Source organism: Chlamydotis macqueenii, chromosome 4 (assembly GCF_036417535.1).
Source record: "Chlamydotis macqueenii isolate bChlMac1 chromosome 4, bChlMac1.mat, whole genome shotgun sequence".
Lineage (NCBI taxonomy): Eukaryota > Metazoa > Chordata > Aves > Otidiformes > Otididae > Chlamydotis > Chlamydotis macqueenii.
The window spans coordinates 26,286,707-26,299,346 of record NC_141559.1 but is presented as its reverse complement, the minus strand read 5'-3'; positions in this window follow the sequence as shown (position 1 = coordinate 26,299,346).

The following is a 12,640-nucleotide window of genomic DNA, read 5'->3' as shown; positions in this document are numbered from 1 at the left end:
CCTTCTAACAACCATTAGTCATGGTACACTTTGGGTCCAAAAGCATTCTGTTGCCATCATTGCTAAACAAATCAGGTTTTCTCTGAGATTACCTAGTTCTGAAGTTTAACATATAGACAAAAATTAAAATAGGATGAGATAGCTGCAAAAACAATGTATTCAAATGATAACTTCTAATTGTCTAAAGTATTAAGGACATCAAGTGCTAGCATATAATCAAGTACAGAAGGCTTTACTTTGGCAAATACTAAGTTTGTGCACAATAACAACTTTTGTACCTCTTAACCACAATAGTCCCGAACGCAGAATCGTAGGATACGGCAGAACAAAATACAAGAAGATCAAAATAGAGAGGGAAATGGAGTTGACAGAAGAGTAACAACAAAAAAAAAGGTGGAAAAAAGTCATGGATAGTTTTATCCAGGGGTACTATTAGGATCCCAAGCTAAACTAATTCAGGAAACTACCTTAATTTCTTTTTATAGAAATTATAAGCTATTCTACATGATCCTTTCTTTCCAGAATAATCTGCCAATTCAATTAAAGGATTATTTTTATTTAATTACATTTCTGTTACATAGCAATAGAACAAGCTCCTTTTATTTTAAAGACTGCATACATTTGGGAATTTTCTTTCTTATTGGTCCTTATTTTCTCCTTTACTACTACTTTCAAGTATGAAACATTTTCTTGTTAATATAGCCAGCATATTCTCTGGCATAAGAGGAAAGGACAATGAAGTCCTACAAAATCTTCAGCATTCATTTGTGCTGCAACTTAACTAAAAAAACTGGACATGGAGAAAAATATCCGTATATTATCAGGGACACAATGTCTTCAAGATTTCCCATTTGCTTAAATATAAAAAAAAATCCTAAGCATGGGACAAAATTATACGTACTTAGATAGTTAATTCTCACAGAACTCCTCAGTGTTATAGAGTAGAATTAATCTCTTAAAATTACATCAAACTGAATTTTACCAAGTGATTAAATGAAAGTTAACAGTGTAATTCCTCCTTACTATACTCTCTGTGAATATCAGCCTAATTCAAGCCACAAATTTTGTAGTCTATGTATTACAAGAGAAAAAAAAAATTAAGAGCTTTGCTTGAATCTAAAATGCCCCTTATGAAATCCTGAGTAGTAATAAAATTAACAGCAGTGAAAGTCTCTCTACCTTTGGCTTAACAGGAAAACTTTTCTCTGTGATATTAAATATTCTTTCTTTGCCATTGTACACGCACCATTCAAACAAGGTATTGCAAAGCCACACTGAGCATGCTTCTCTGAGCAGGGAGGACATCATCTTGAATTCTAAAAAGTTTCCCTTATGTGTTACATGTTGACTTCATTCTCTAATGACAATATTAAGAGGCCTAGGAGGTTTGTCTAGGTAACTTTGACAACTGAAGGGAGTAACCTGAAAATGCTTACAATAATATTCTGTATACTCCCTTAATCTTCAAGAAACATTCCAACACTAGAAAAGATACTGTTTGCTCTTCCTCACGGATTTTCATTCTACTGACTTGCCACATGCAAAGCATGGTTGTATAGCATACATCTTTTTCCCAACTGCCAGCAGAGAAAGAATGACAGGACCTGAAAAATCATGTTGTATTTCTTACGCCAGAGGCTATGCATTTGTCCTCTGCACAAAATAACCAGACTAACCAACCACTTGGCTTATTAAACAATATGGCATCCAGCTCATTCCTCTATATCTGTATTAGCCTGCAATCCCAACAGGGATAATCATGTGGCTTCATCACTGAAGAAAGCAGATGAAACTCAGTAGAAACATATGTTGCTGTTAAGATACTTTCTTTTTACATATCTCTATACACGTATTTTGCACTTATGAAATTACTTTTCCAGGGACAAGATTCACCTCTGAACATAAGACGGCATCTGCCACCACTTACTGCTGCAGAAAGAAAGTCCAAGTGGCTTGAAAGTCTACCAAGGCAAGAACGCACTAAGCCAGCTCTTCCCACAGCAGTCTATTCTCACAGAATTCTAGTTAATATTTTGCACTGCACACATTAAATTAAACCCAGAGCATGAGTAGTAAGGACAGATCTGGTGTTATCCCATTGGGAACGACATCTTCTATTTAGCGCAAGGTCAGCAGGCCCACAGAGAGGCTGCAGCAGAGCTCATAGACATGCTCATGTGCAATAACCATCAATCTGCAGATTCAGCTTTATATTTTCAGGCTGGGTAGAAAACACTCATGGTACCAGAGACAAGGGAAAAAATCTAAAACATCAGGAAACTTACCCCTTTGCAAGTGCACTTTTCTGTTGTTCTACATTTTAAAGTGCTATTGATTAAAACAAATTTAGCGGCTCTTGTATAATTGACAGTCAGTTTAAAAACAAGACATGGTGATACTCAGTTCTTTGAACAAGCTTAATCTTGCAGCTTTTATGCAATCGGCTCTTTAGTAAAGAACGCTCCTTAAGACTAATATTAGTGAAAACACTGAATTTCTTTAGTATTTTGTCTGTGCTGATTTAAAGTTTTAGTGTTACCCCATCCCCTCTAATCACTGCAGGATTGGTATGTTTCTACTTGGAGAACAGTGGGCTTCTCTTTTGCTCTTTGTTCCCAATGAAGCCTGTAGCAAATGTGGCTTTTTGATTATTTCCCAGTTTGTGCATCCGTATCATGGATGGTGTTAGAACAGTTCTGTGAACATTTTGCAAATGAAACACTACTAGGAGCAGCTTAATTATGTCACACTGCAAACAAGGAGGCTTTCCTTGCTACCATGATTATTTATCATTTTACCTTGAAATACTGAAGAATCACAGTCTTTATGTTAGATTAGTAGCAAACAGTGTTTAATCTCTTTGATCCTTACTGCTCATCATGGAAGTATTAGAGAAAACAAAATATAGAACAATGGAGATATGAGGTCAAAAGATAAACTATGTATTATTATCAGACATTAAGAGAAAAAAGTAATTCAGAACTTCTCACTTTCTTGATTTCAGTTCAGAAATTCAGTTGCTTCCATATCACTTAAGCTTATAGTGGTTTTCCTTATTTTTGAGGAGAAACCATTCTCATTGCTCTACTAACAAAGTGATATATCATAAAAAAAAAAAAACTCCTACAAATAATTGCAGTGCTCTACTTCCAGATCTGTCATAAATTCTTTCAGCAGGTTTCACACTTACATTGCCACTTGGTGTTCCATAGACAGAAGCATATAGAAGTAGAAATAGAAGCATATGGAAGTAGAGCACTTACAAGCAATTGCAGCTATCTTTACCATCTCTCTGGCTACATTAGAAGAGCAGTTTCTGCCCAATATGAAAAAAATCTTAGGATTTCTGGAGCTGCAGCTGCTCCAGCCTTCAGCTCTAGTTAAGAAGCAAAGTTTTACAGCATTTGGTTGGGATGGAGGTAACTTTCTTTACAGTAGCCCATATGGCACTGCATTTTGGGTTTGTGAGTAAAACAGTACTGGCAACACACTGATGTTTTGGCTGTTGCTGGACTGTGCTTGTACAATATCAAGGCTTTCTCTGTTTCTCAGCAAGGAGGCTGCTGGCTGGAAGCTGTGACAGGAAAAGCAGCAGCAGGAGCATAGAGAGATTGTGAACGAGGACAGTTTGGTTCATAGTACAGTAACTTGTTTTTAGCTCCACAAATATGAGGGGGGAGGAAAAAAAAAAAAGAACACCCACATCCCCAAAACAATAGACAAAAAAAACCCCATGATTCAGAGATAGTAGAAATAGCAAAGCTCACTGAAAAGCACACTCAGGTAATCTAAAAAATCTGGCTGTGAAAGAGATCCAGTATCTGCCACAGTGAGAAAGCAGCTGAGAGTCCAAAGAGAATCAACTCCTGGAGCCCCAAAAGGACAATTAGAGTCCAAGTAAACCCTAAGTATGGACGGTCATGGCCATCAGGACCAAGACAAATAATCCCAAAGCAGCCAAGGTTAAGACAGCAACCACATGACAGACAAAGCTTGCTTTTCTAATGAGAAAAGCAAGTGGAAGAACATTAGTCCTCGACATGATTTCTTCTTACACCAACAAGTTTCAACATTTTGTGTACATGAGACTATTCTAGATGACCATTCCACCAGATAAAGTAGTGGTATTTGCCTTGGTTTCAACTCCATATCTAATGTAGAAGAGATGCAGTCCCAAAGTTCAGGCTGCCAGTTCCTCTTTTGCTCCAGTTCTTTAACTGGAGGGCAAGAGTTGTCTGTTCTTCAGATGCTTGCCTTCTAAATCTTGGTTGGTTGGAAGCTGTCGTCTTAGCTTTCACTGCATTCTTACCTGCCTTTGTGGTAATATACAAAGCCAGAGAGCCAATATATACCAGCAACTTCCTTGTATATGGTGGATGTAAAATCACATTTGGCCTAAATGGGAACATACTAACCCCTCAAAAACTGCCTATTCAATTTATAATCTTCTTTCTTTTATTTTTATTCTTGTTTCTTTGAATGCTTCTGTACTTTGTAATTTTATATACACAAAATTCATGAAAGCCTATTAACTGTGTTCTAGAGCAATGATTTTAAACTTGTAAGCTGCAGTTCCCGGAAATGCTCACAGACTACCATGAAAGGAATCTCAGAAGATAACTAAACAATAACAAGTTTACAGGCTGACCAAAACTTACTAAAACAGAAAAAAAAAACAACCAAACAAAAAACCCTACACACCTGTAGTAGTCTGCAAACCAAAAAAAGACTGTAGGCTCCTGGCCCTGACCAAAATCAGAAACTCCATTGTCACGGAACAGTCTCCAGCCCCTTCTCTCGTAGCTTTCACGGCTGACCAATGAAACTGTAAAGTGCGTAAGTTCCCTTGTAAACTGTGATGCTTCCCTCAGCACATCCAAGTCGAAAAAATTTTCAGCCTGAGACAACAAGAGTATTTTATGAGAAAAGGAAGAAGAAGACAAAAGCGGAATGTACTATGAGCACATATTTAATTAAAAGTGCACATGGAGATCGAGCAGACACTGACAATTCCACAGGAACCACGAAATGCATAATAAATTCATACTGCATAAAATCCTCTTCCATGCTGGAATTCACATCAGTGGTAGTCTCCCTGGGGATGTATACAGGGGGCATGCCTTCTTTAATTTGTACTGATCCTTTTGTAAGTCTCTGGCTAAAAAGTTCCTAGTTTACATTTTTGTCTTTATTTGGCTAGTTATGAGAAGTCTGTTTCTTTGGAAATCCCCATGATGTCACATTTAAGAAAACAATTACTTACCGCTTTTCTATCAAAATAAAAGGTTCTATGTATTCCAACATTCAGTCACAGATTTAAAGAGAGGAGAGTTAGCACATACTCTGCAGGCCCTCAATACAATCATTCATTTCTCCACAGGCAGCCAGATCTTTCTTCAGGTTCACGTTGATGAACAGCAATGATGCCTTCCAGAGTTTACATCACAAAATCAGTGTAGAAAAGCACCTACTTCCTTAGCATTAGTTTCAAGATCTACAGACAAAAGTAGGATAATAATCAAACAAAAAATGGGTAAAGAGGCTGAATTTTATTTCATTAGTTACACAGTTATGTAGAAAAATCTGAAACATGGAGTTGTTGCAAGTTACATACAGGTTAAAAAAGTCAACTGATTATGTCTAAGTGAAAAGATAAGTTTGCTTGTTTGAAACTGTCTAGTGTAGGTTTGGTCTAGATAAACCACAATTTTCAGTTCATTGCCAGTATTCACCAAATCCTCAAACCGAGGACAATGCAACTGTTTGAATAAGAGAGAAAATAATGTCCCCCATCAGGACACATCTTCAAGTATGGAAATGGAAAGATGAGGACGTTTATGTCCTTTTTTTCAAGTACATTAAAAATGTGAAAAGGAAGCTTTTTTTTTCCCCCAGAAAACCACCAACTGCAGAATGCTCATTTCTTTCTGCACATCTTTTAGACAGAACATGCTGCTTTGAATTTGCAGTTATATCGCAACTATGATTATAGAAAAGGCATAATATTCTTTTGAAACAACTACATATTACAAGATGTGGTTTTTTATTGCTAGTGCTTGAATAAGGCTGTCCAGGAATTCTCCACCATCAACTCACCATCTTTAAATACACTTTTCTCCAGCACATGAAGTATTTGACAAGAAATCCTCACAACATGAATGAAGAACATCCCTGAACCAAAAGCTTTTATGAAAAGCTATAGTTGTTTTATAGTTGATGGAAATTCTGTACCCAAGCTCTACATAAGATTGACCTTTTCGAGACTTTTTTTTTCTTTGTACAGAGGGAAAAATGACCAAACTACTCTAAGTAAAATAGCCAAGAATGTTTACAAAGAAAAACTTTAAAACTGTCATATTCTTTGCAAAGCCACTTCATTGTGGAGCTCAGAAGTGTGCATGTATTTAAAAATACTCACTGCAAAACAGTAAAAACTATGAAGAATCACTGCCATTCTGAGTGTTTCTAACTACCAAGTAAGGCAAACATATTTTCAGTTTTCAGAAAGAAGCAGTATTTTTCCTTAAAGAAATAATGAACAACGGAGTTATAAATAACTACCTCTAAGGAAGAAGTGTCAATAATACTTAGCATTTTGCACTGTACTTCTGATGTTGGCTCTGGTGTTATGTTTATTGCTCTGCTGTCACATAGTATGATTGGAAATTTTTGCTCATATAATTATAACACTGGATCTTTCAGACTGTATCCTAGTTTAAATATAAACTATAATAGTGCTAAACTTTTTCCTAGTGGAAAGTTATGCTTAAACATGATCTTGTCTCATGATTGTCTTCATTGTCTGGAACCAACTGAATCAAATTATCAAAATATTGTTTTTCATATGTGGTAGATGAACTATAAGCAAGGCAGAACTCAAGGACACATGAGCAGTCCTGCAAACAAGCTTCCATGGACTATCCAGCCACAGTTTTCCATGCTACAGCAAGTAACCCATTTGAAATCAATGTTTAAGGGTCAAGGAGTCTCTTCTGCTTCCTCTAAAACCTTTGAGAAAGTTGCTGATGAAATCAGATTAATAGTACAAAAGCCTAAATGTTTTCTCTTCCTCTGAGAAGTACTCCTGAAATCAGATAAATGTTTCCATTTTAGAAGAGTACGTTTGTCCTCCGGAACAAAATGTCACGTTTTGTAACAAAGAAAATGATGTTCACCAATGATGTACAGGGAATACGAACACATGGATACTGGTGCCTCTCATCTGTCTCATCACAATTATCGCAACAAACTTCACTATAAATCATTACAGAAATAAGTGATTTAGACCACAAAAATTCAGACACAGGTCATCTGGGTGGAAAGCCTGAAGATCTGCAGGTTCTCAGCCAAAAAAAAAAAAAACCTGAAAACTCACAGCTTAAACTATAAGTCTTCTACTTGCATCACAACGGCTGTTATGAGAGGAAAATAAGTGGACATGTCCAAAATGTTTGTATTCTTCTTATACAATGCAAATTAGAGTGATGAGTGTAGGACTCCACAGACAAAACAGCTTTGTTTGCAGAGGATAAAGGCAAGATTTGGACACTGTTTCCACCTCACTGAAGTTTATAATGAAACTGATACATGCTTCGGGTTTTTTTCTCTTTTTATACATAGACAGGTAGGGTTCTGACTACAATCATACTTCAAAGCATTGTGTAGATGGATTTTCACATGAAGTTTGGGTCACAGTCCTTATACTGATATCCAAGGCTCCTTGAGTTTTATGGCATATAAAATCTCTGTATTCTCTGTTTTAAGTTGGAGCCATGTACTGTCTAAGAATTCCAGATGTGGCTTTAAAGCAGTGTTTTCTAGCATTCAGTGTAGTTGCCTTCCCCTCTCAGCTTCAAAATGATATCAAGATGACGTTTCTAGGGCAAACAGCTCTGGAAATCTTGAAGGCATGATTCTGGCTCATGCACATATATATCCTCCCATAAAGAAGAAAAAAAAGTGATTTTAATAAAGACTAAATAATGAAAAGGGATACAGGTAAAAAAAATCCTAATACCACAAGAGCAGACACAGAGCTTGCAGGAGACACAGAGCTTGCAGAAAACCCTTCAATGGACACTTCAGAAGCCTAGTAAAAAAACAGCTATATTCCTAATGAAAAAGTTTTTTAGTGAAATGAGAAAGCAAACTTAAAAGAGGCCCTGCTAGTCTAGCCCTCAGGCTTTCTTCAAGGTAAAACAACACAACTGAGCAAAACCTCAGCACAGTCTTCCTTTAAATCATGTGTTTACCCAACACCTGTTTGGCTGCCGGCGAGGAACTCTCATACCCAATGAATTGGACATTGAAGGCTTTACATTTAGCCCTGGCAATCTAGCTTCTCAGCTCCATCTTGTAAAAAACTCTAAATATTAAAAAAATGGAACTAGTGTCACTCTTCTCTTTAACAGCATCTAAACCAGGAGTTTTGGTAAGCAAGTTTCCAAGACCAGTTCATAAAGAACAATGAAATAATTCTGAGCTCTCAGTTGCTTTCATTCTAGCATTTAATTCAGCCAGCTCACTCCAGCCTGAAGTCTATTATTTTACAGGTAATGATGAAGAATTCTGTGTTATATTTGAGGAGTATACTACCATTCCTACAAATTTCTTACTAGTGTTCAAGCACCACAGTAAATCCCATTCCTATAGACAGATAAACAGACATGCATGCAAAGTTAAATGAAGATTCAGTTTCCATCTTATTTTTTCCTGTGAATTCTCCTATATTAAGTAAAGTCTTTGGAGGTGGTGTCATAAACGTAGTAAACTTATCTTTTGACTCACAGGGAAGCAGATAGGAGAGGTTTTTTCTGTGTTGCTACAGTGCCTAGCACGAAAGCTTACAGGTTCATGATGAGAGATACAAGGAATGCCATGTGTGTACATACTGAAAGTGACATGCACACACACATTCTTGTTTTTGAAGCTGTCAGAGTTTACAGGGAAGGGAAGTAATATATTGATTAGTACCTTTAATCTGTCAGGAAAGGAAAAGGATCTGGACTACTCTGTTAGTATTTGGTCAGGATGCTCAAACTAACTTCTGTTCTTTTTGTAGCACCAAAAGGCAATAAGTTTAACCTTTCATGTGACCCACCTCTGGAACTTTTTGAAATGAAGAAAATATGACATGCAAGGGAGGTCCAAATGCAAGGCAATTGTAGTGTTGGCTACACAGCTTATGATAGCCCTGTTCTATTTCCCACCCACCACCACATCAAGACATCCACTCATTTCCTCCTGCTCCTGGCTTCTACTGAATTATTCCAGATGTAGAAGCTTGGTTAGCTCCAAACTGCATCTAAAAAAAACCCTAGGACCTAGTCTACATTTTCCATTTCACACTTCTGATGAATTACTGAGTTGTTAGTGCTCAGATCCCCTATTGAAAGAAAAAAATCAGACAGAAATCAGCATCCTCAGCATTCATCTACTATTTTTCCATCACAACCTGTAGATCCTTACTTGAAAAGTTACCCTGAATATTCATGTTAGTCAAAAATAGGCATACAGGACCTCACATAGGAAAACAGAATTCTTGGGCATGAGGTTCTTTACAAAAAGAAACCTTGCCTTTTTCTTAAGTTGCTCATAGGTACTGTAGGAATCAAAGTCATCTGGAATTAATCATTTCACCTAGGAAAGGTAGTAATTTTGTACCATTTATTTAACCCCAAGGATTTAGGGTTTGGTAATCTCCACCTACCTCATTAATCCTTGTATTTTGGAAAGCTAGGTCCAGACTGTCTTTGTATCAGCCATACAGATTGAGCGTGTTTCTACTTTCACACATCATGTCCCCAATACATCAGAATGATCAGCTAGAAGTGAATAATGATCCTGAGACTACACAAAAACCACAGGGTAATAGCCATAAACTATCCTGTCCAAGAGTAGCAGCTAAAGAACTATTTATAAGGTAGATCAATATAGAGGCAGAAGGTGGGAGGCAGGGGGAACACTTTTTGACATTTTTCATCTTAATGAACAGAGTAAAACCCCTCTTGATTGTTAAAGCAAAATGACCTTTAGAAAAAAGGATGTACTTGGAAGTTTGATTTTGATGTTCTTCGTAAGAAAAGAACACACCTACATAATTGCTTAGATTCATGTACATATCAGTATTTTTGCCATTAAAAAAAAGAGTTGGTTTAGGAATTGAAGAAATGAGACAATGGAGCTTTTTATTATCCCAGATGGAAAGTTAGGTCCTCCTTGTCCTCATATCCCTCACATGGTTCAAGAGTATTACTACTTTTATACGGCATGTTCCTGAGGCCATTGCTCTTCGGTGACAGAGCAGGTGTGGGAAGACAGGTGTTGGGTGCAACAACCATTACCTCATTAGTCCTGTTGCTGCCTTCTGGAAGACACTCCACTGCTGTCTCACAAGAGCCTCAAATGTCATAGCACCCTTAATGAAGTTGAACCTAATCTTAAAAACAGAATGTTAGGACTGGCCAGCTGAGATAAGGCAGAGAAAAACTAAAGAAAGACAGGCACTGGCAAAAGAATAATTTCTGGGGTAGCTCTTTCCTGTAAGTACAGCTTCCTTAAATAAGGCAGTTGCAGACAAGAGGAAAAACTTGAACTCTACAGTGAAAACTCATATGATACAGGAAAATACTATTGTATAGAGCAAGTCCTGACCACGAATCAACCAGATGTTCCTGTTCTTAATCAGCATTATGCTGGGAATGCCATGGCTGTTGGCTTAAAGTTAGAATAAACCTGAAAGCTCCTTTAATACAGAGCCTTGGAAGGAATGCTTTCCAGAAGCACTATAACAACAGGGCCTCAGTATCAAACCAGCTAAGTATGAAAACTAGATCTGCTTGTTATCACTATATTAATTTGCTTGAAGGCATTCCTGCTTCTAAATTAACTTTACAGGATGATTCACATTCATGCTTACCACTCCCACTTATTTTCTGGACTTCATATAGCACACAAAATTTTAAAAACATTAACTTCTGTAGACTTTCACCTGTGTCTGCTATTCTGCCAAAATATTTTATTATCTTTCATCATAGCTAGCAGAATAATCAAACCTGACAGCAAAGAGTCCAAGCTTCAACTTCCAATAGCAAATCACATTTTAGCAGCTGATAACTCTTGTTCACCTTCATAGTTAAACTCCAAGTTTTGCATGAACAGCTGCACACAGCTGAACTGACTCTTTCTTCTGGATTTTGCACATCCTACATATTGATACAATCTAAAAAGAAAGCCAAGTTTGAAGAAAATCTGTTCAGCAATTCTGAAGAAATAAGCTTTACACTACCAAAACACAGTCTCAAGTAATTGTTGTGGTTAGCTAATAAACATGCCTCTTGTCTCTTCCCAATTCTGCCTTACTTTCTATCCAAGGTAAGAATCCCATTGAAAAATACTTTCTGCATCTCTTCAAAGAGACAGAGAAAGAAGAGAGAAGTAATTCTCAAAGCATTTCTCTTAAACACTACTGTGAACAAGTAAACAAAGATTGCAAATAGCATTCATCCAATTCATTACACAAACATATGCTTCATTCAGGCTCAGCAGCAGGCCAGTATCAACATTCTAAAAACAATTTTGAGCTGGTTCCTCCTATATACGCTGTTTGACAACAGAAAAGTAAGTTTCTGTGAGAAGGATATGAGATCGTTTCTAGCTAATAGGCTAAGAGAGGTTATGACTGTTCCACTGAAAACCAGCAAATGCTTGAGAAGATCCCAATAGGTCAGTGTTCCTTTACATTTAAAGAAGTGTTTGTTCTGGTTTTGTTTAGTGAGGGGGGGGGGGGGCCTAAGGTGGTTGCTTCTGTAGGAAACTGCTAGAAGTTGCTCCCCTTTGTTCAGTGGACTCGGCTGGGCCTAGGGCGGACCTGCTGCTGGCCAAGCGCGAGCCAATTGGTAGAAGAATGTTCCCTGATAACGCCTCTGCGATAAAGTATTTTAGAAGGGGAAAACAGAAAAAAAAAAAAGTAGAGAAGATGTGAAGCAGCTGAGTGGGGGCAGAGAGGGGGAGGCGCGAGCCTCATGGGCCTTGCAGGCCTCACCCTCTGGCCTCCCGCCGGGCAGCTGACTGGGCCCAACTCAGCCCAACCCGGCTGCAAGAAGTGGAGAGGAGATGAGAAGTGAATAAGATGTAAAAAGGATCCTGAGAGGCGTCTGCCAGCCTGTTGTGAAGAATTTTTCTTCTGAGAGGAACAGCTGCAGACGCCAAGGTCAGTGAAGAAGGAGGGGGAGGAGTAACGCAGCTCCTGGCCAAGATTCCCAGCAGCCTGTGGTGATGACCATGGTGGAGCAGGTTGTCCCCCTGCAGCCCATGGAGGAGCAGCGATCCACCTGCAGCCTGTGGAGGACCCCACACCGGGCAGGTGGATGCCCGAAGGAGGCTGTGGCCCATGGAGGGCCCGCTGGGGCAGCTGTTCTGGAGGGACTGCGCCCCGTGGAAGAGATGACCCACGCCGGAGCAGTTTCATGAAGGACTGTGGCCCATGGGAGGGACCCCACGATCGAGCAGAGGAGGAACGTGAGGAGTTCTTGCCCCGATGACGAAGTAGCAGCGTAAAACAACGTATGATGAACTGACCGCAACCCCCATTCCCTCTTCCCCTCTGTGCTGCTTGGTGGGGGGAGAAGGTAGTAGAGAT